This window comes from Oncorhynchus masou, chromosome 23, assembly GCF_036934945.1.
Source record: "Oncorhynchus masou masou isolate Uvic2021 chromosome 23, UVic_Omas_1.1, whole genome shotgun sequence".
NCBI classification, from domain to species: Eukaryota; Metazoa; Chordata; class Actinopteri; order Salmoniformes; family Salmonidae; genus Oncorhynchus; species Oncorhynchus masou.
In genome coordinates this window covers 11,255,099-11,279,471 of record NC_088234.1, presented here as the reverse complement: position 1 = coordinate 11,279,471, position 24,373 = coordinate 11,255,099, and the positions used below count along the sequence as shown (strand labels likewise).

General features: G+C 46.4%; 1 pseudogene; it reads right to left on the bottom strand.

Annotated features, from left to right (window-relative positions):
• Positions 1–433: 433 nt before the first annotated feature.
• LOC135510300 (actin-binding protein WASF3-like) overlaps positions 434–24,373 on the bottom strand; it is an 87,368-nt pseudogene continuing 63,428 nt past the window's right edge.

Below are 24,373 nucleotides of genomic sequence, written 5' to 3'. Positions count from 1 at the left end.
TGCTTTTCTTTCAAAAACAAGGACATTTCTAAGTGACCCCAAACTTTTGAACGGTGGTGTATTTGGGAACTCCTGTTGACTGTTTGAAAAGCATTCCAGGTGAAGCCGGTTGAGAGAATGCCAAGACTGTGCAAAGCTGTCATCAAGGCAAAGTGTGGCTATTTGAAGAATCTTGTGTAACACTTTTTCGGTTATTACATGATTCAATATGTGTTATTTTATAGTTTTGATGTCTTCACTATTATTCTACAATGTAGAAAATAGTTTAAAAATTATTTTTTTTAACCCTTGAGTAGGTGTGAGTAGGTGTTCAAAAACTTTTGACCGATAGTGTATAGTGTAGAGATAAGTACATATATTTTTTGGTGTCTGTCAAAATGCATATCCTTCCGCCATTTCCCCCATCAAATAATTCAATAACTAGGCTACACAGTCAGTATTTTTATTAGATTATTATTAGCTATTCATACATGCCTACAGTTTATTGCGTACAATACAAAGACAGTTCATCTCTTTATCTAGAAACCCAAATTCTTTACAAGCAGATCTGACCAGAATTCTATACAACAGTTTTTATTTAAAACACACATAATGTTACTTATACAAACCACAGCGATAGAGATACGGAGTTAAAGTGACATGGTTGTAGATCAATAGACTTTGGCTACGTCTCATATTCTTATATGCTCGTGCACTGAATGGAGAACAGGGTATGATTTGCGACTGAGCCTTAGAATGTGTATATTTCCCATGTCGGTATGAATAGTTCCGATACATTCTAGTTTAGAATGTAAATGAGAACGTTATTGTCATGGAACGTTTGATGCTGAAATGGATTCAATAGAACTCTGTTAATCTATCCACCTCATTGTCGAACGTTGCTATGGGCACAGCCAAACAACGGAAGTGAATGATTCGATTTCCGCTTTACTTACCTGCAACGCGCCGGTGGCAAATTTGCCAGATTAAATTATTGGAAAGAGACAGTTTATAGAGTATAACAGTCAAGTATAAGTGTAATTAAGTACGTGTAATTGTATATGTATTTCATTCACGTTCGCTAGTTCTGTTGTGATAATACTGTTAGTTGTGTTGTGTCGGAGTTAAAGGCCCGGGCCATCCACCCAATAACCATCACGATAACTATAATAATAAACTATAGGCTATACAATTATAAAATTATTAAAATTATAAAAAATTATAAACATTCAGTGATTTCATGGTGTGGTCGTTGTCATAGTGACAACTGCAAATAATAATATGTACATCAAGGCCTAATGAAAAGCAATATAGTACCTCAAATTTAAATGTAGCAATTCAACAACAAACACTGTCTAGCCTGCACATCTTTACAGCACGTCATTGCCTCCTTGCTCAAGTGATTTCCATTTATCTAATTGTTGTCAATTTCTTTGGGTCATCTTTTTTTTTTACAGTGCTCATCTCTGTATGTCCTCTGAAACTATTTGCAATGTATCAGTGCAACAATATCATCATAACTGTCCAAAAGTGATCACACGATTTCCTCAACATGCGTTTTCTATGCTGTAGACCTGTTTTACATTCAGCAATTAGCGCGAGCAAGCCTGCTGCTTACCCTCGAATAGACTATTAGGCCGAGTATAACAAAGGATCAGGCGTCATGTGCTATAGCTTTTGTAAGTAATGAGGTAAATATTATCTAGATATTAGGCCATAAAATTATTATACCTGGCCTACAACAATGTATTATTGTTATCAAGTGAATACACAATTAGTGTCTATATGCTGTAAACTGCAGTGATGTGGGCTAATTTGAATAACCGCTCACACATTCTGTTTTGTTTCATACCGAAATAACTGCATACAGTAGGGTAACAGCCTAGGCCTGGCAACCATTTGGATCAGTCTGGGTCTATTCTTGACAGTTTAGAAGGTCCAGAAAGGTACATTATTAGGTCACTCATACGGTGTAGGTCTATGTTGTCAGCATGTAGTCTGGTGTTAACAGGATAGGACAATACGGGCTTCTCCTTTCCAGCTCCGTGCCCGTTCTGTTGGTGACTGTTGTTGATGTGTGCAAAGGGTCCCTGGTTCGCGCCCGGGTATGGGTGAGGGGACGGTCTAAAGTTATACTGTTACATTGATGCTATTGACCCGAATCACTGGTTGCTGCGGAAAAGGAGGTGGTCAAAAGGGGGTTGAGTGTAACGGATGTGAAGCGGCTAGCTAGTTAGTGGTGGTGCGCGCTAAATAGCGTTTCAAGCGGTGACGTCACTTGCTCTGGGACCTTGAAGTAGTGGTTCCCCCATGGGCCGCGGCTTGCACACTGTTGTTGATGTGTGCAGAGGGTCCCTGGTTCGCGCCTGGGTATGGGCGAGGGGACGGTCTAAAGTTATACTCTTACACTCATCAGAGCAATGAAGACAGACAGCCTGGAGATGTACCGTGACCTACAGCCTAAGCTGTAGCCTAAGCTTATGCATATTATACCATAATTCATAAACTCAGTGTTAGGCATAATACTGCAGTGAATTTATCCAGTCAATTTGCACAGTGAAAGATAGTGTTGGCTAACTATGATTTCACTATGTGCGCTCCCGAGGCTGCGCTGAGTGCGGTCCCTCCACGTCCGTGGGTACGCAGCTCTGAAAGCTATCCTATTGTTTTATAGGGACAAGAAATGTACCCTACCTAGACTATAACAACACAATGTATTGAATTATGTTATTATTGTTATCAAGTGCGTACAAAACTCTAGTCTAGGCTATAACTGCAGTGAATACCCTGTGTCATTTGAATAACCGCTCAAAAGCCTGGCGTTTTGAATACATATTAATTTGGAAATAACTCAAACTAACATGCCTGACTGGGCAACCATTTGGATCAGTTATGTGTTTTTAATCAGTAGTTTAGCCTACACGGTCCAGGCACATCAGCAGGACAGTAATACATGGGGTATTTTGTCATGATGTCTCCGCTAACAGAAACATACTAATGCAGTCATTTCTAGTGGCGTGCATATGAATTATGATAATGCGCAAGCGCGGAGAAAGATGTTGCCATAGTTCCCGCGTTTGGCTTCATATTTTAAAAGCGTTCGAAAATGAGGTGGATAACTCCCTATACAAACATTTAGTTAATCAATTTCACATTCACAGCAGTGCTTCTACAGTACACTGAAGTTTCTATTAGATACAGATCTAGAATCAGCTTACCCACCCTCCAATCGTGACCTTAACTATTAGAGGGAAAACCATAAAACTGCTCTTAGATCATTGTCTAGGATTCAACTTCATCCCCAAACGAACTGTATGTATACTTAGTTTAGATGTGCTATTTAAGGGTGCAGTGTCCCTTTTTATTTGCTATCAGTGGCACATTGAAACAAAAATGCAAAATAAAGTATTTTCAGTGTCTTTCTTCACTAGTTTAAAACCCATACTTAAAAAAAAATTTTTTTTTTGATGTTAGGATTATATCCTCTGCAAGTGTGGTCTTAATATAATTTTGCCCAGGGTGCCACATTATTTAAATCGGCTCAGGGGCCGCTTTTGGATAACAGGCCCCTGAGAGACCCCTGCTCTACAAGGCCCCTTGAGACCCCTGCTCTACAAGGCCCCTTGAGACCCCTGCTCTACAAGGCCCCTTGAGACCCCTGCTCTACAAGCACTGAGCAAATACAGTAAGCATTGTGAGTAACGTGAGATGAAGTGATTTAGGCATCTGTGCAGCTGTACAAAGCTACTTCACATAGTACACCACAAGCAGAGGCTTCAGTACAGAATAAAACTGGTCTAATACTGTGATTGATGACTACATTTCCCACAATACATCGTGCGCTGAAAACTTGCCCTTGAAAATAAGTCAACCCACTGCACTATACTCAAATCTCACTGACCCCCATACGGAGTAGTTGTTGCTGATGTAAAACCATGTCGTGTTTTATTTGATATATTTATATATATAGTGTTTTTTTATGATTCTCTTAAAACATCCATTTTAAAACATGAGGCGGTGAAACTGTAAAGCTATATTTAAAAAAGCACTGCACACTGGTATTGTCTTTTGTCAGTTGGGTTTTGTTTGGTTATGAGGTTGTTTTTCTTGTTGTTGTTTACAAGTGGAGAAAAGGTGGGATCCTACATCTTTGTTGTGTGTGTGTGTGTGTGATCCTACGCAGTTTCACACAAATGTGGCATCTCAGGGACGCATCATAGCACCGCCTCCCCAACACCCCCGCGCTCTGTGGTAAGAATCTACCGGAACCGCGTCTGTTTGAGTTCTAGATTTAGCATTGTTCAGGGCAACCAGCTGAACCTTCCGATAATTGGAGTTGGTTGCCATGGGTATATATTTCCATCTTTTTAGTCACAGTGTGCATTCCAAACGGTACCCTATCCTCTATATAGTGCACTACTTTAGACCAGAGCTCTACGGGCCCAGGTCAACAGTAGTGCTCTACGTAGGGAATAGGGTGCCATTTTGGACCCCGTAACTCTTCTCAGATGTACTCCTGTCCAGGTTATGTAAGAGCCACGTGAAATAAAGAATTGAAGGAATAACTTAAAAACATGTCACCCACCTTTTTGACACAAGCTGACTTGTGCTCCTCAACCAACCCCATTTAGTTTACCTCAGCAAGGTCATAGTCATGGCTTGTAGTGTTGTACTGCTCACTGCTAAGTACTGTAATATGTTTTGTAGTGTTGTACTGCTCACTGCTAAGTACTGTAATATGTTTTGTAGTGTTGTACTGCTCACTGCTAAGTACTGTAATATGTTTTGTAGTGTTGTACTGCTCACTGCTAAGTACTGTAATATGTTTTGTAGTGTTGTACTGCTCACTGCTAAGTACTGTAATAATGGAGCGTAACATTGATGATTGATTGGTTGATTGACTGGCTAACTGAGTGATTGGGAGGGGGGTGGGGTGTATTCTATGGCCTCATTCTTCTCCCCCTTCAGTGTCCATAGATCTGACCGAAGCTAAAACATCATCATAATTGCCTATCCACCTACCAAGTCATTTCAGATCTGTGAATACAGGAAAGAAAGATAGAAAGCATCTGAGACACAATTCTGTAGAGTGATATTGAGACAGAATTGTTTTTTGGGGGGGGGGTACTAAAATCCCTCCATACACTCCTGTCCTTCCAGACCAAACTAGATCCCATTTCCTAAAAATACTAATCCCTTGACCTATGACCCCTCTCAGTCGGACCACTCCCCATTGTCCTCCCCGCCGGAGTCAGACTCTGATTCGCTGTACTCGACGGCGATGCGACGTGAGAGAATGGTGGCCACGTCGTTTCCTACGGGCTCTCTCTTCGCTTCCTGCTCTCTCTGCTCCTGTACCTTCCTCAACTGGATACCTGGAGGATGGAGGGAGGGATGAGAGAGGGAGGGAGAGAGGGGTTAGATAGATATCTACCAGAGAAGGCTGGTGGGAGGAGCTATAAGTATCTATCTAACCCCTCTCTCCGTCTTTCCATCATACACTAAACACACACACACACACACACACACACACCGCCCCCTCTCCTCATCTCTCACCTCTGCGTATGGCTGTCAGCAGTTCGCTGCGAGCGTTGCTCATCGGAATCACACCTAAGCATACACACACATGTACCACATATCACACATACACACACAAACCGAAAACAAACTTGAACATGAAAAGAAACACAAATGGAAACAAACACATGTACTCACACACATTCCCTCCCTCCCTCCCTCCCTCCCTCCCTCCCTCCCTCCCTCCCTCCCTCCCTCCCTCCCTCCCTCCCTCCCTCCCTCCCTCCCTCCCTCCCTCCCTCCCTCCCTCCCTCCCTCCCTCCCTCCCTCCCTCCCTCCCTTCCCTCTCTCCTTTCCTCTCTCTCTCCCTTCCTCTCTCTCTCCCTTCCTCCTCTGTCCCTTCCTCCTCTGTCCCTTCCTCCTCTGTCCCTTCATCCTCTGTCCCTTCATCCTCTGTACCTTCCTCCTCTGTCCCTCCCTCCCCCTCCCTCCCTCCCTCCCTCCCTCCCTCCCTCCCTCCCTCCCTCCCTCCCTCCCTCCCTCCCTCCCTCCCTCCCTCCTTCCCTCCCTCCCTCCCTCCCTTCCCTCTCTCCTTTCCTCTCTCTCTCCCTTCCTCTCTCTCTCCCTTCCTCCTCTGTCCCTTCCTCCTCTGTCCCTTCATCCTCTGTACCTTCCTCCTCTGTCCCTTCCTCCTCTGTCCCTTCCTCCTCTGTCCCTTCCTCCTCTCTCCCTTCCTCCTCTGTCCCTTCCTCCTCTGTCCCTTCCTACTTCCCTCCCTCCCTCCCTCCCTCCCCCTCCCTCCCTCCCTCCCTCCCTCCCTCCCTCCCTCCCTCCCTCCCTCCCTCCCTCCCTCCCTCCCTCCCTCCCTCCCTCCCTCCCTCCCTCCCTCCCTCCCTTCCCTCTCTCCCTTTCCTCTCTCCTTTCCTCTCTCTCTCCCTTCCTCCTCTGTCCCTTCCTCCTCTGTCCCTTCCTCCTCTCTCCCTTCATCCTCTGTACCTTCCTCCTCTGTCCCTTCCTCCTCTGTCCCTTCCTCCTCTGTCCCTTCCTCCTCTGTCCCTTCATCCTCTGTCCCTTCCTCCTCTGTCCCTTCCTCCTCTCTCCCTTCATCCTCTGTACCTTCCTCCTCTGTCCCTTCCTCCTCTGTCCCTTCCTCCTCTGTCCCTTCCTCCTCTGTACCTTCCTCCTCTGTCCCTTCCTCCTCTGTCCCTTCCTCCTCTGTCCCTTCCTCCTCTGTCCCTTCATCCTCTGTCCCTTCCTCCTCTGTACCTTCCTCCTCTGTCCCTTCCTCCTCTCTCCCTTCCTCCTCTCTCCCTTCCTCCTCTGTCCCTTCCTCCTCTGTCCCTCCCTCCCTCCCTCCCTCCCTCCCTCCCTCCCTCCCTCCCTCCCTCCCTCCCTCCCTCCCTCCCTCCCTCCCTCCCTCCCTCCCTCCCTCCCTCCCTCCCTCCCTCCCTCCCTTCCCTCTCTCCTTTCCTCTCTCTGTCCCTTCCTCCTCTGTCCCTTCCTCCTCTCTCCCTTCATCCTCTCTCCCTTCCTCCTCTCTCCCTTCCTCCTCTGTCCCTTCCTCCTCTGTCCCTTCCTACTTCTCTCCCTTCCTCCTCTGTCCCTTCATCCTCTGTACCTTCCTACTTCTCTCCCTTCCTCCATCTCTCCCTCCATCTCACCTCTACGTATGGCAGCCAACAGGTCGCTGCGGGCATCGCTTATCGGAATCATGGGCATCTGGCCCTTCCTGGTAGGCGGAGCTTCTCCTTGAGACCCACCAATAGCGTGAGCCGGAGACAGGATGTGGGATGGGGGCAGGCCTGGTGGGGGAGGAGGGGGGGCAGCGGGAGGGGCGTGAGAGGGGGAGGGGACATAGTGGGCAGGGGGGCGGGAGGAGGAGGGGAGGGACTGTAAGAACGGGACATGATGGCCACAGCCCCGGGGGGGAGGGAGGGAGGAGGGAGAGAGGGGGGAGGGAGGGGGGAGGAGGTAGAGTCGAAGGCAGTCTGGGCTGAGGGGATGATTGGGGGAGGAGGGGGAGGGGCTGGGGGGATGAAGTACTCCGGGATGGTGGATGGCTGGCTGCTGAGGGAGGAGAGAGAAAGAACAGACAAGTGAATCAGACAACACCTCTCTCTCATCATGACAGTGGGAGGACAACACCTCTCTCTCATCATGACAGTGAATCAGACAACACCTCTCTCTCATCATGACAGTGGGAGGACAACACCTCTCTCTCATCATGACAGTGAATCAGACAACACCTCTCTCTCATCATGACAGTGGGAGGACAACACCTCTCTCTCATCATGACAGTGGGAGGACAACACCTCTCTCTCATCATGACAGTGGGAGGACAACACCTCTCTCTCATCATGACAGTGGGAGGACAACACCTCTCTCTCATCATGACAGTGAATCAGACAACACCTCTCTCTCATCAGTGAATCAGACAACACCTCTCTCTCATCATGACAGTGAATCAGACAACACCTCTCTCTCATCATGACAGTGAATCAGACAACACCTCTCTCTCATCATAACAGTGGGAGGACAACACCTCTCTCTCAACATGACAGTGGGAGGACAACACCTCTCTCTCATCAGTGAATCAGACAACACCTCTCTCTCAACATGACAGTGGGAGGACAACACCTCTCTCATCAGTGAATCAGACAACACCTCTCTCTCATCATGACAGTGGGAGGACAACACCTCTCTCTCAACATGACAGTGGGAGGGCAACACCTCTCTCTCATCATGACAGTGGGAGGACAACACCTCTCTCTCATCATGACAGTGGGAGGACAACACCTCTCTCTCATCATGACAGTGGGAGGACAACACCTCTCTCTCAACATGACAGTGGGAGGACAACACCTCTCTCTCATCATGACAGTGGGAGGACAACACCTCTCTCTCAACATGACAGTGGGAGGGAAACACTTCTCTCTCAACATGACAGTGGGAGGACAACACCTCTCTCTCAACATAACAGTGGGAGGACAACACCTCTCTCTCAACATGACAGTGGGAGGACAACACCTCTCTCTCATCATGACAGTGGGAGGACAACACCTCTCTCTCATCATAACAGTGGGAGGACAACACCTCTCTCTCAACATGACAGTGGGAGGACAACACCTCTCTCTCATCATGACAGTGGGAGGACAACACCTCTCTCTCATCATGACAGTGGGAGGGCAACACCTCTCTCTCAACATGACAGTGGGAGGACAACACCTCTCTCTCATCATGACAGTGGGAGGACAACACCTCTCTCTCAACATGACAGTGGGAGGACAACACCTCTCTCTCAACATGACAGTGGGAGGACAACACCTCTCTCTCAACATGACAGTGGGAGGACAACACCTCTCTCTCAACATGACAGTGGGAGGGCAACACCTCTCTCTCAACATGACAGTGGGAGGGCAACACCTCTCTCTCAACATGACAGTGGGAGGACAACACCTCTCTCTCAACATGACAGTGGGAGGACAACATCTCTCTCTCAACATGACAGTGGGAGGGCAACACCTCTCTCTCAACATGACAGTGGGAGGACAACACCTCTCTCTCATCATGACAGTGGGAGGACAACACCTCTCTCTCAACATGACAGTGGGAGGACAACACCTCTCTCTCAACATGACAGTGGGAGGACAACACCTCTCTCTCAACATGACAGTGGGAGGACAACACCTCTCTCTCAACATGACAGTGGGAGGGCAACACCTCTCTCTCAACATGACAGTGGGAGGACAACACCTCTCTCTCATCATAACAGTGAATCAGACAACACTTCTCTGATGGTTTTTATTTCAATATATGGCGTTTCCTCTGCCATTTCCTGTGTAATTAATATCAGAGACACAAAACGACTCCACTGTGTCGAATGAACAAATGATCTGATCCCGTTTCCATCACACCTATCGTGATTATTTTTGAAACAAAATTACTCGCATAAAAACTGTAGATGGAAATGTGGTTTGCATCATATATACCACAAAACATGTGTTTTGCGTGATTTATCTGAGAGGTTTAACTATCCACAGTACTTATACAGCTTTGCGGGCCTGCAATTGAGTGATAAGTCAGATTGACAACATAAACCTAACAGTCTACTCATTTATGTAACTGATATGTTATGTCTCCTCGCCACGCGCTCTCACCACTGGGGTCCCCCAGGGCTCTGTTCTAGGCCCTCTCCTATTCTCGCTATACACCAAGTCACTTGGCTCTGTCATAACCTCACATGGTCTCTCCTATCATTGCTATGCAGACGACACACAATTAATCTTCTCCTTTCCCCCTTCTGATGACCAGGTGGCGAATCGCATCTCTGCATGTCTGGCAGACATATCAGTGTGGATGACGGATCACCACCTCAAGCTGAACCTCGACAAGACGGAGCTGCTCCTCCTCCCGGGGAAGGACTGCCCGTTCCATGATCTCGCCATCACGGTTGACAACTCCATTGTGTCCTCCTCCCAGAGCGCTAAGAACCTTGGCGTGATCCTGGACAACACCCTGTCGTTCTCAACTAACATCAAGGCGGTGGCCCGTTCCTGTAGGTTCATGCTCTACAACATCTGCAGAGTACGACCCTGCCTCACACAGGAAGCGGCACAGGTCCTAATCCAGGCACTTGTCATCTCCCGTCTGGATTACTGCAACTCGCTGTTGGCTGGGCTCCCTGCCTGTGCCATTAAACCCCTACAACTCATCCAGAACGCCGCAGCCCGTCTGGTGTTCAACCTTCCCAAGTTCTCTCACGTCACCCCGCTCCTCCGCTCTCTCCACTGGCTTCCAGTTGAAGCTCGCATCCGCTACAAGACCATGGTGCTTGCCTACGGAGCTGTGAGGGGAACGGCACCCCAGTACCTCCAGGCTCTGATCAGGCCCTACACCCAAACAAGGGCACTGCGTTCATCCACCTCTGGCCTGCTCACCTCCCTACCACTGAGGAAGTACAGTTCCCGCTCAGCCCAGTCAAAACTGTTCGCTGCTCTGGCCCCCCAATGGTGGAACAAACTCCCTCACGACGCCAGGACAGCGGAGTCAATCACCACCTTCCAGAGACACCTGAAACCCCACCTCTTCAAGGAATACCTAGGATAGGATAAAGCAATCCTTCTCACCCCCCTTAAATGATTTAGATGCACTATTGTAAAGTGGCTGTTCCACTGGATGTCAGAAGGTGAATTCACCAATTTGTAAGTCGCTCTGGATAAGAGCGTCTGCTAAATGACTTAAATGTAATGTAAATGATATAAAAATGGAATAGGTTTTAATGTATTGACTCAATACCTAGTAATACCTAATGACACAATACCTAGTAATACCTAATGACACAATACCTAGTAATACCTAATGACACAATACCTAGTAATACCTAATGACACAATACCTAGTAATACCTAATGACTCAATACCTAGTAATACCTAATGACACAATACCTAGTAATACCTAATGACACAATACCTAGTAATACCTAATGACACAATACCTAGTAATACCTAATGACTCAATACCTAGTAATACCTAATGACACAATACCTAGTAATACCTAATGACACAATACCTAGTAATACCTAATGACACAATACCTAGTAATACCTAATGACACAATACCTAGTAATACCTAATGACACAATACCTAGTAATACCTAATGACACAATACCTAGTAATACCTAATGACACAATACCTAGTAATACCTAATGACACAATACCTAGTAATACCTAATGACACAATACCTAGTAATACCTAATGACACAATACCTAGTAATACCTAATGACACAATACCTAGTAATACCTAATGACACAATACCTAGTAATATCTAATGACACTATACCTAGTAATACCTAATGACACAATACCTAGTAATACCTAATGACACAATACCTAGTAATACCTAATGACACAATACCTAGTAATACCTAATGACACAATACCTAGTAATACCTAATGACACAATACCTAGTAATACCTAATGACACAATACCTAGTAATACCTAATGACACAATACCTAGTAATACCTAATGACACAATACCTAGTAATACCTAATGACACAATACCTAGTAATACCTAATGACACAATACCTAGTAATACCTAATGACACAATACCTAGTAATACCTAATGACTCAATACCTAGTAATACCTAATGACAATACCTAGTAATACCTAATAATACCTAATGACACAATACCTAGTAATACCTAATGACTCAATACCTAGTAATACCTAATGACACAATACCTAGTAATACCTAATGACACAATACCTAGTAATACCTAATGACACAATACCTAGTAATACCTAATGACTCAATACCTAGTAATACCTAATGACACAATACCTAGTAATACCTAATGACACAATACCTAGTAATACCTAATGACTCAATACCTAGTAATACCCAATGACTCAATACCTAGTAATACCTAATGACACAACACCTAGTAATACCTAATGACACAATACCCAGTAATACCTAATGACACAATACCTAGTAATACCTAATGACTCAATACCTAGTAATACCTAATGACACAACACCTAGTAATACCTAATGACACAATACCCAGTAATACCTAATGACACAATACCTAGTAATACCTAATGACACAATACCTAGTAATACCTAATGACTCAATACCTAGTAATACCTAATGACATAACACCTAGTAATACCTAATGACTCAATACCTAGTAATACCTAATGACACAATACCTAGTAATACCTAATGACACATTACCTAGTAATACCTAATGACTCAATACCTAGTAATACCTAATGACACAATACCTAGTAATACCTAATGACACAATACCTAGTAATACCTAATGACTCAATACCTAGTAATACCTAATGACACAATACCTAGTAATACCTAATGACTCAATACCTAGTAATACCTAATGACACAACACCTAGTAATACCTAAAGACACAATACCCAGTAATACCTAATGACACAATACCTAGTAATACCTAATGACACAATACCTAGTAATACCTAATGACTCAATACCTAGTAATACCTAATGACATAACACCTAGTAATACCTAATGACTCAATACCTAGTAATACCTAATGACACAATACCTAGTAATACCTAATGACACAATACCTAGTAATACCTAATGACTCAATACCTAGTAATACCTAATGACACAATACCTAGTAATACCTAATGACTCAATACCTAGTAATACCTAATGACACAATACCTAGTAATACCTAATGACACAATACCTAGTAATACCTAATGACACAATACCTAGTAATACCTAATGACTCAATACCTAGTAATACCTAATGACACAATACCTAGTAATACCTAATGACTCAATACCTAGTAATACCTAATGACACAATACCTAGTAATACCTAATGACACAATACCTAGTAATACCTAATGACTCAATACCTAGTAATACCTAATGACACAATACCTAGTAATACCTAATGACTCAATACCTAGTAATACCTAATGACTCAATACCTAGTAATACCTAATGACACAACACCTAGTAATACCTAATGACACAATACCCAGTAATACCTAATGACACAATACCTAGTAGCCTACAGTACGTGGTCGTTGACTTACCCATGAGCCCTGTAGTCCTTGACGGACTGCTGACGTGGACCGTTGAGTGCCCCTCCTTCGGAGTGGGTGGGGGGTGGGTGGGGGGGCTGGGTGCGCCCCAGTGATGCGATTTGTCGTACTGCGGCGGCCGCCCCAGAGGGGGGGTTGGCTCTGGGGTACCCTCCCCTGTCCAGAGACTGAGTCTGGGGGGCTTGGGTGAGGTGGGGGGCACCATCGATGGGGTGGGGGGCAGAGGTGGGCTGGGAGGGGTGGTTAGGGCTGGCAGGGTAGGAATGCTCGCCCATGTCTGATGCCATCGACCTGGGAGGGGTGGAGTAGGGGGGGATAAAGTTACCTAGTTTCCGTTTTTGTAGATACTTATATCTAACTTGTCAAATCCTTAACAAGAACACATACTCATTGATATAATCAGAAATTCTACATAGACATGTAGTGTTTTCCACTCCCCAGCAGAGGTCAGTAGAAGGCTAACCAGTGTCTGTCCAATCAGCAGAGGTCAGTGGAAGGCTAGCCAGTGTCTGTCCAATCAGAAGAGGTCAGTGGAAGGCTAACCAGTGTCTGTCCAATCAGCAGTCAGTAGAAGGCTAGCCAGTGTCTGTCCAATCAGCAGTCAGTAGAAGGCTAGCCAGTGTCTGTCCAATCAGCAGTCAGTAGAAGGCTAGCCAGTGTCTATTCAATCAGCAGAGGTAGGTAGAAGGCTAGCCAGTGTCTGTCCAATCAGCAGTCAGTAGAAGGCTAGCCAGTGTCTGTCCAATCAGCAGAGGTCAGTAGAAGGCTAGCCAGTGTCTGTCAAATCAGCAGAGGTCAGTAGAAGGCTAGCCAGTGTCTGTCCAATCAGCAGAGGTCAGTAGAAGGCTAGCCAGTGTCTGTCCAATCAGCAGAGGTCAGTGGAAGGCTAGCCAGTGTCTGTCCAATCAGCAGAGGTCAGTAGAAGGCTAGCCAGTGTCACACTATATACAGGGTCAGTTACAATACCATACTATATACAGGGTCAGTTACAATACCATACTATATACAGGGTCAGTTAATACCATATTATATACAGGGTCAGTTCAGTACCATACTATATACAGGGTCAGTTAATACCATACTATATACAGGGTCAGTTAATACCATACTATATACAGGGTCAGTTCAATACCATACTATATACAGGGTCAGTTCAATACCATACTATAAACAGGGTCAGTTCAATACCATACTATATACAGGGTCAGTTAATACCATACTATATACAGGGTCAGTTAATACCATACTATAAACAGGGTCAGTTCAATACCATACTATATACAGGGTCAGTTAATACCATACTATATACAGGGTCAGTTAATACCATACTATAAACAGGGTCAGTTACAATACCATATTATATACAGGGTCAGTTACAATACCATACTATATACAGGGTCAGTTCAATACCATACTATATACAGGGTCAGTTAATACCATACTATAAACAGGGTCAGTTACAATACCATATTATATACAGGGTCAGTTACAATACCATACTATATACAGGGTCAGTTACAATACCATACTATATACAGGGTCAGTTACAATACCATACTATATACAGGGTCAGTTACAATACCATACTATATACAGGGTCAGTTACAATACAATACTATATACAGGGTCAGTTCAGTACCATACTATATACAGGGTCAGTTCAATACCATACTATATACAGGGTCAGTTAATACCATACTATATACAGGGTCAGTTCAGTACCATACTATATACAGGGTCAGTTACAATACCATACTATATACAGGGTCAGTTCAATACCATACTATATACAGGGTCAGTTAATACCATACTATATACAGGGTCAGTTCAATACCATACTATATACAGGGTCAGTTCAATACCATACTATATACAGGGTCAGTTCAATACCATACTATATACAGGGTCAGTTCAATACCATACTATATACAGGGTCAGTTCAATACCATACTATATACAGGGTCAGTTACAATACCATACTATATACAGGGTCAGTTAATACCATACTATATACAGGGTCAGTTACAATACCATACTATATACAGGGTCAGTTCAATACCATACTATATACAGGGTCAGTTCAATACCATACTATATACAGGGTCAGTTAATACCATACTATATACAGGGTCAGTTCAATACCATACTATATACAGGGTCAGTTAATACCATACTATATACAGGGTCAGTTAATACCATACTATATACAGGGTCAGTTACAATACCATACTATATACAGGGTCAGTTAATACCATACTATATACAGGGTCAGTTACAATACCATACTATATACAGGGTCAGTTCAATACCATACTATATACAGGGTCAGTTACAATACCATACTATATACAGGGTCAGTTCAATACCATACTATATACAGGGTCCGTTAAATACCATACTATATACAGGGTCAGGTCAATACCATACTATATACAGGGTCAGGTCAATACCATACTATATAGAGGGTCAGTTCAGCTGAGCCATTTAAAATAGTCAGATTGATTGACTAATTGATTGACTGATTGATTGACTGATTGATTAATGAACCTACCTGTTATCAGGTGATAATGACCCCTCGGAGGACATTCCGTGGTAGGGTGAGGGGGTGAGTCGTGTGTCCGGGCGGAACTCCTTATCATAGGCCATCATATTCCACTCCTGTCTGCGATTCCTGGCCTTCCTCACCTTCTTCACCTCTCTGCCCGGATCCTCCACCTGTTTCTGCTGCTCCTGATGGAGGGATAGTGGAGAGAGATGGAGAGATGGAGAGGGATGGAGAGATGGAGAGGGATGGAGAGATGGAGAGGGATGGAGAGATGGAGAGATGGAGAGGGATGGAGAGATGGAGAGATGGAGAGATGGAGAGATGGAGAGGGATGGAGAGATGGAGAGGGATGGAGAGATGGAGAGGGATGGAGAGATGGAGAGGGATGGAGAGATGGAGAGATGGAGAGGGATGGAGAGATGGAGAGGGATGGAGAGATGGAGAGGGATGGAGAGATGGAGAGGGATGGAGAGATGGAGAGGGATGGAGAGATGGAGAGGGATGGAGAGATGGAGAGATGGAGAGGGATGGAGAGATGGAGAGGGATGGAGAGATGGAGAGGGATGGAGAGATGGAGAGATGGAGAGGGATGGAGAGATGGAGAGGGATGGAAAGATGGAGAGGGATGGAGAGATGGAGAGGGATGGAGAGATGGAGAGATGGAGAGGGATGGAGAGATGGAGAGATGGAGAGGGATGGAGAGATGGAGAGATGGAGAGGGATGGAGAGATGGAGAGGGATGGAGAGATGGAGAGAGATGGAGAGATGGAGAGGGATGGAGAGATGGAGAGGGATGGAGAGATGGAGAGGGATGGAGAGATGGAGAGGGATGGAGAGATGGAGAGGGATGGAGAGATGGAGAGATGGAGAGGGATGGAGAGATGGAGAGGGATGGAGAGATGGAGAGGGATGGAGAGATGGAGAGGGATGGAGAGATGGAGAGGGATGGAGAGATGGAGAGGGATGGAGAGATGGAGAGGGATGGAGAGATGGAGAGGGATGGAGAGATGGAGAGGGATGGAGAGATGGAGAGGGATGGAGAGATGGAGAGATGGAGAGGGATGGAGAGATGGAGAGGGATGGAGAGATGGAGAGGGATGGAGAGATGGAGAGGGATGGAGAGATGGAGAGGGATGGAGAGATGGAGAGATGGAGAGGGATGGAGAGATGGAGAGGGATGGAGAGATGGAGAGGGATGGAGAGATGGAGAGGGATGGAGAGATGGAGAGGGATGGAGAGATGGAGAGATGGAGAGATGGAGAGATGGAGAGGGATGGAGAGATGGAGAGGGATGGAGAGATGGAGAGATGGAGAGATGGAGAGATGGAGAGGGATGGAGAGATGGAGAGGGATGGAGAGATGGAGAGGGATGGAGAGATGGAGAGGGATGGAGAGATGGAGAGATGGAGAGATGGAGAGATGGAGAGGGATGGAGAGATGGAGAGGGATGGAGAGATGGAGAGGGATGGAGAGATGGAGAGGGATGGAGAGATGGAGAGGGATGGAGAGATGGAGAGAGATGGAGAGATGGAGAGGGATGGAGAGATGGAGAGGGATGGAGAGGGATGGAGAGATGGAGAGGGATGGAGAGATGGAGAGGGATGGAGAGATGGAGAGGGATGGAGAGATGGAGAGATGGAGAGGGATGGAGAGATGGAGAGGGATGGAGAGATGGAGAGGGATGGAGAGATGGAGAGGGATGGAGAGATGGAGAGGGATGGAGAGATGGAGAGAGATGGAGAGGGATGGAGAGATGGAGAGGGATGGAGAGATGGAGAGGGATGGAGAGATGGAGAGGGATGGAGAGATGGAGAGATGGAGAGGGATGGAGAGATGGAGAGATGGAGAGGGATGGAGAGATGGAGAGGGATGGAGAGATGGAGAGATGGAGAGGGATGGAGAGATGGAGAGGGATGGAGAGATGGAGAGATGGAGAGGGATGGAGAGATGGAGAGGGATGGAGAGATGGAGAGGGATGGAGAGATGGAGAGGGATGGAGAGATGGAGAGGGATGGAGAGATGGAGAGATGGAGAGGGATGGAGAGATGGAGAGGGATGGAGAGATGGAGAGATGGAGAGGGATGGAGAGATGGAGAGGGATGGAGAGATGGAGAGGGATGGAGAGATGGAGAGGGATGGAGAGATGGAGAGATGGAGAGGGATGGAGAGATGGAGAGGGATGGAGAGATGGAGAGATGGAGAGGGATGGAGAGATGGAGAAGGATGGAGAGATGGAGAGGGATGGAGAGATGGAGAGGGATGGAGAGATGGAGAGGGATGGAGAGATGGAGAGATGGAGAGGGATGGAGAGGGATGGAGGGATAGAGAGGGATGGAGAGGGATGGAGGGATGGAGAGGGATGGAGAGATGGAGAGGGATGGAGAGATGGAGAGAAACCAAGACAAAAGAGAGTTATTGTTTATAGATTTTTTCTCCTCTTTGAGACACACGGAAAGGAAGCCCCTCCACCATTATCGACAACATCCTACCTTCACAACACTCAGTCCCACTGATGGAAGCTTTTAGGAATCAGTGTAAAACATAATAAACACAACATCCTACCTTCACAACACTCAGTCCCACATAATAAACACAACATCCTACCTTCACAACACTCAGTCCCACATAATAAACACAACATCCTACCTTCACAACACTCAGTCCCACTGATGGAAGCTTTTAGGAATCAGCGTAAAACATAATAAACACAACATCCTACCTTCACAACACTCAGTCCCACATAATAAACACAACATCCTACCTTCACAACACTCAGTCCCACTGATGGAAGCTTTTAGGAATCAGCGTAAAACATAATAAACACAACATAAAACAGAGGGATGAGGAAGCAGTCTGCTTTAAGGGGACACAGAGACAAGGATGCAGACGGAGGGTCCAGGGTCCTGATGGAGAGAAGAGAGGGGTTGGGGTACAAAGAGAGGGGACATGAACACCACAGGACCACAATCACCCAACGCAGACAGATGGACATGTTAAGTGAGGTCAGGGGACATAGAAACAGGGAACGTCGCAGACACGGACAGGGGGACAGTGGGGGGCATCGTGGTGGTGGTGGGGGTCTTACGGAGCTGGGCAGTGGGCTGCGTGGTGGAGCCTGTCTGCTGTGGGGTCTACCCTGGTCACAGTGGGCTGGACAGCTGGTCTGGATGGAGAGAGAGAGACGTCTACTGGATTAGAGAGATAGACATATAGACAATGTGTCCAGAGAGAGAGATGTCTACTGGGTTAGAGAGATAGAGATATAGACAATGTGTCCAGAGAGAGAGGGAAGAGTGTAGAAGAGGTGGCAGCTGGTGAGGAAGAGGGTCAAGAGTCTAGAGTGTCTGACCCTCTAGAGTTTGAAATCAAAGAAAAAAGGGCAGGTGAGTAGTGGTCAGTAGTGGGTGATAGTAGTGGGTGATAGTAGTGGGTGATAGTAGTGGGTGATAGTAGTGGACGGTAGTAGGTGATAGTAGTGGGTGATAGTAGTGGTCGGTAGTGGGTGATAGTAGTGGTCGGTAGTGGGTGATAGTAGTGGTCGGTAGTGGGTGATAGTAGTGGGTGATAGTAGTGGTTGGTAGTGGGTGATAGTAGTGGTCGGTAGTGGGTGATAGTAGTGGTCGGTAGTAGGTGATAGTAGTGGTCGGTAGTGGGTGATAGTAGTGGTCGGTAGTGGGTGATAGTAGTGGTCGGTAGTGGGTGATAGTAGTGGTCGGTAGTAGGTGATAGTAGTGGTCGGTAGTGGGTGATAGTAGTGGTCGGTAGTGGGTGATAGTAGTGGTCGGTAGTGGTCGGTAGTGGGTGATAGTAGCGGCCGGTAGTGGGTGATAGTAGTGGGTGATAGTAGTGGGTGATAGTAGTGGTCGGTAGTGGGTGATAGTAGTGGGTGATAGTAGTGGTCGGTAGTGGGTGATAGTAGTGGGTGATAGTAGTGGGTGATAGTAGTGGTCGGTAGTGGGTGATAGTAGTGGGTGATAGTAGTGGTCGGTAGTGGGTGATAGTAGTGGTGGGTAGTAGGTGATAGTAGTGGTCGGTAGTAGGTGATAGTAGTGGGTGATAGTAGTGGGTGATAGTAGTGGTCGGTAGTGGGTGATAGTAGTGGGTGATAGTAGTGGTCGGTAGTGGGTGATAGTAGTGGGTGATAGTAGTGGGTGATAGTAGTGGGTGATAGTAGTGGTCGGTAGTGGGTGATAGTAGTGGGTGATAGTAGTGGTCGGTAGTGGGTGATAGTAGTGGTCGGTAGTGGGTGATAGTAGTGGGTGATAGTAGTGGTCGGTAGTGGGTGATAGTAGTGGTCGTTAGTAGGTGATAGTAGTGGTCGGTAGTAGGTGATAGTAGTGGGTGATAGTAGTGGTCGGTAGTAGGTGATAGTAGTGGGTGATAGTAGTGGTCGGTAGTGGGTGATAGTAGTGGTCGGTAGTAGGTGATAGAAGTGGTCGGTAGTGGGTGATAGTAGTGGGTGATAGTAGTGGTCGGTAGTGGGTGATAGTAGTGGTGGGTAGTAGGTGATAGTAGTGGTCGGTAGTAGGTGATAGTAGTGGGTGATAGTAGTGGGTGATAGTAGTGGTTGGTAGTGGGTAATGGTAGTGGTCGGTAGTGGGTGATAGTAGTGGTCGGTAGTAGGTGATAGTAGTGGTCGTTAGTAGGTGATAGTAGTGGTCGTTAGTAGGTGATAGTAGTGGTCGGTAGTAGGTGATAGTAGTGGTCGGTAGTGGGTGATAGTAGTGGTCGGTAGTGGGTGATAGTAGTGGTCGGTAGTGGGTGAAAGTAGTGGTCGGTAGTGGTCGGTAGTGGGTGATAGTAGCGGCCGGTAGTGGGTGATAGTAGTGGGTGATAGTAGTGGGTGATAGTAGTGGTCGGTAGTGGGTGATAGTAGTGGGTGATAGTAGTGGTCGGTAGTGGGTGATAGTAGTGGGTGATAGTAGTGGGTGATAGTAGTGGTCGGTAGTGGGTGATAGTAGTGGGTGATAGTAGTGGTCGGTAGTGGGTGATAGTAGTGGTGGGTAGTAGGTGATAGTAGTGGTCGGTAGTAGGTGATAGTAGTGGGTGATAGTAGTGGGTGATAGTAGTGGTCGGTAGTGGGTGATAGTAGTGGGTGATAGTAGTGGTCGGTAGTGGGTGATAGTAGTGGGTGATAGTAGTGGGTGATAGTAGTGGGTGATAGTAGTGGTCGGTAGTGGGTGATAGTAGTGGGTGATAGTAGTGGTCGGTAGTGGGTGATAGTAGTGGTCGGTAGTGGGTGATAGTAGTGGGTGATAGTAGTGGTCGGTAGTGGGTGATAGTAGTGGTCGGTAGTAGGTGATAGTAGTGGTCGGTAGTAGGTGATAGTAGTGGGTGATAGTAGTGGTCGGTAGTAGGTGATAGTAGTGGGTGATAGTAGTGGTCGGTAGTGGGTGATAGTAGTGGTCGGTAGTAGGTGATAGAAGTGGTCGGTAGTGGGTGATAGTAGTGGGTGATAGTAGTGGTCGGTAGTGGGTGATAGTAGTGGTGGGTAGTAGGTGATAGTAGTGGTCGGTAGTAGGTGATAGTAGTGGGTGATAGTAGTGGGTGATAGTAGTGGTTGGTAGTGGGTGATAGTAGTGGTCGGTAGTGGGTGATAGTAGTGGGTGATAGTAGTGGTCGGTAGTGGGTGATAGTAGTGGTCGGTAGTAGGTGATAGTAGTGGTCGGTAGTAGGTGATAGTAGTGGGTGATAGTAGTGGTCGGTAGTGGGTGATAGTAGTGGGTGATAGTAGTGGTCGGTAGTGGGTGATAGTAGTGGTCGGTAGTAGGTGATAGAAGTGGTCGGTAGTGGGTGATAGTAGTGGGTGATAGTAGTGGTCGGTAGTGGGTGATAGTAGTGGTGGGTAGTAGGTGATAGTAGTGGTCGGTAGTAGGTGATAGTAGTGGGTGATAGTAGTGGGTGATAGTAGTGGTTGGTAGTGGGTAATGGTAGTGGTCGGTAGTGGGTGATAGTAGTGGTCGGTAGTAGGTGATAGTAGTGGTCGTTAGTAGGTGATAGTAGTGGTCGTTAGTAGGTGATAGTAGTGGTCGGTAGTAGGTGATAGTAGTGGGTGATAGTAGTGGTTGGTAGTGGGTAATAGTAGTGGTCGGTAGTGGGTGATAGTAGTGGTCGGTAGTAGGTGATAGTAGTGGGTGATAGTAGTGGTTGGTAGTGGGTAATAGTAGTGGTCGGTAGTGGGTGATAGTAGTGGTCGGTAGTAGGTGATGGTAGTGGGTGATAGTAGTGGTCGGTAGTAGGTGATAGTAGTGGGTGATAGCAGTGGTCGGTAGTAGGTGATAGTAGTGGGTAATAGTAGTGGGTGATAGTAGTGGTCGGTAGTAGGTGATAGTAGTGGGTAATAGTAGTGGGTAATAGTAGTGGTCGGTAGTAGGTGATAGTAGTGGTCGGTAGTGGGTGATAGTTAGTAGTGGTCGGTAGTGGGTGATAGTTAGTAGTGGTCGGTAGTGGGTGATAGTTAGTAGTGGTTGGTAGTAGCTGATAGTAGTGTTTGGACTGGTTAGACAGGAGGAGAGGTAGTGTTTGGACTGGTTAGACAGGAGGAGAGGTAGTGTTTGGACTGGTTAGACAGGAGGAGAGGTAGTGTTTGGACTGGTTAGACAGGAGGAGAGGTAGTGTTTGGACTGGTTAGACAGGAGGAGAGGTAGTGTTTGGACTGGTTAGACAGGAGGAGAGGTAGTGTTTGGACTGGTTCTACTTGGCAAGGGGGTGAGGTTGACTTCAACACAACACAGTGTTTGAAAGCAAAGGGAAGGTGTGAGAAAGGAAGATACAAGAAGCAGAAGCAGGTGGAGACACAAAAGAAAAGAACTTTAGCAGTGAAGTTCTTTGGAAGCAGCTTAGGACCCTGTTCTATACAGTACAGTTCAGAACACACAGGCCGTCTGGAGTGGTATTAGTGACGAGAGTTTCCATGACATGTTTACATTCAGTCACTGTCAGCAAGTAGACATTACTGCCAGAAGAATAAAGAAGAGAGACAGAGTTGTAGAGAAAAAGGGGCAGAAGTACAGAGGAATAGAGAGAGGAAGAGGAGAAAGAGACAGAGGACAAGAAGAGATACTGACCCAGTATGAGAGTTATACTGCATCAGCACGCACGCACACCCACACACACCTTCTGCCGTTTCTTCTCCTTCCGTTTGTCCTCCGTAGCCTGAAGCATCTTCTCTCTCCACAGCATGAAGAAGTAGGAGGGGTCTGTGTAGAACTTCAATGCATCCTTCTTATCATCTCTGGAGAGAGAGAGAGAGAGAGAGAGAGAGAGAGAGACAGAGAGAGAGAGACAGAGAGAGAGAGAGAGAGAGAGAGAGAGAGAGAGAGAGAGAGAGAGACAGAGAGAGAGAGAGAGAGAGAGAGAGAGACAGAGACAGAGAGAGAGAGACAGAGAGAGAGAGACAGAGACAGAGACAGAGACAGAGACAGAGACAGAGAGAGAGACAGAGACAGAGACAGAGACAGAGACAGAGACAGAGACAGAGACAGAGACAGAGAGAGAGAGAGAGAGAGAGAGTTTCTAGGGAGTTTTCCCCTGGCCACTGTGCTTCTACATCTGCATTGACTGGTCTCTGGGGTTTTAGGCTGGGTTTCTATATCAGCACTTTGTGACAACCGTTTATTAAAATATATTTTGATTGATTGATTGATTGACTACTTGTATGAGTTGGTAAACAAACTGAAAGGGGGCACACTGCCACCTAGAGCGTGTTGTCTAAACAGGTATAGAGACAAGGGTGACGATTTACTGTCACCAAGAGTTATGGAATGTTTGCTCATTAGTATACTTCCTGATGACCTGGAATTATGGGATCTTTCATTAACCCCTAGGAAGTCCCACCCAGTTGAATCCATCAACATGGTGAAAGTCCTTAATGTGGCTGGCCATGCTAAAACAGCCTTTTCGGCACTACAGTCCTCTATCTATCTCTATGTCTCTACCACAGGGTTGGGACCGAGGTCTATCTAACCAATGGGAGATCAGTATACTGAAGTACTGACCTATAGGGACTGAGGATGTTGAGAGGTGAAGGTTTGTCGGCGGCAATGGTTCAGAGAGAATGATAGATGGCTCTAGTGGCCAAAAGGCCATAATCAGCGCCACTAAGGGCTTCCACCATTTTAATGTAGTCAACTGGGTGGGACTTCCCACTTCATTGGTTAATCGCTCCTGGTGACCCTGTTGGAGTAATGTTCAACCGGGTCATCAGGAAGGATCAGCCAATCGTGAAGAAGAAAATTGACTACTTCAAAATGGAGATAGTCTCATGGTGCTGCCCATGTTGTCACAGGTTTCATAATGACACTGGTACTATGATGAGGCCTCTTTCCATCTCCATGGCGATGCTACATCTCCACCACAGGATAATGAACTGAGGTTTTCGACCCCACCTGTTGGTCCTAGTGACCTACTGACCAATAGGGGCTCAGTATATTGAAAGGAGGAAGTACACTCACCTATAAGGGCTGAGTATGTTGAGAGGCGGAGGTTTGTCACCACGGTGGTACATCTCTACAACAGGGTTAGGGACAGAGGTCCGTGACACCACCTGCTGGTCCTGGATGGTACTGCTCTTAAATGCCTTACGCATGTTGATATCCTGCAGAGACACTGGAAAGAGGGAAGAGGAGGACAGAGAGGATGGAGGGAAGGAGAGAGAGAGAGAGAGAGAGAGAGAGAGAGAGAGAGAGAAAGAGAGAGAGATAGAGAGAAAGA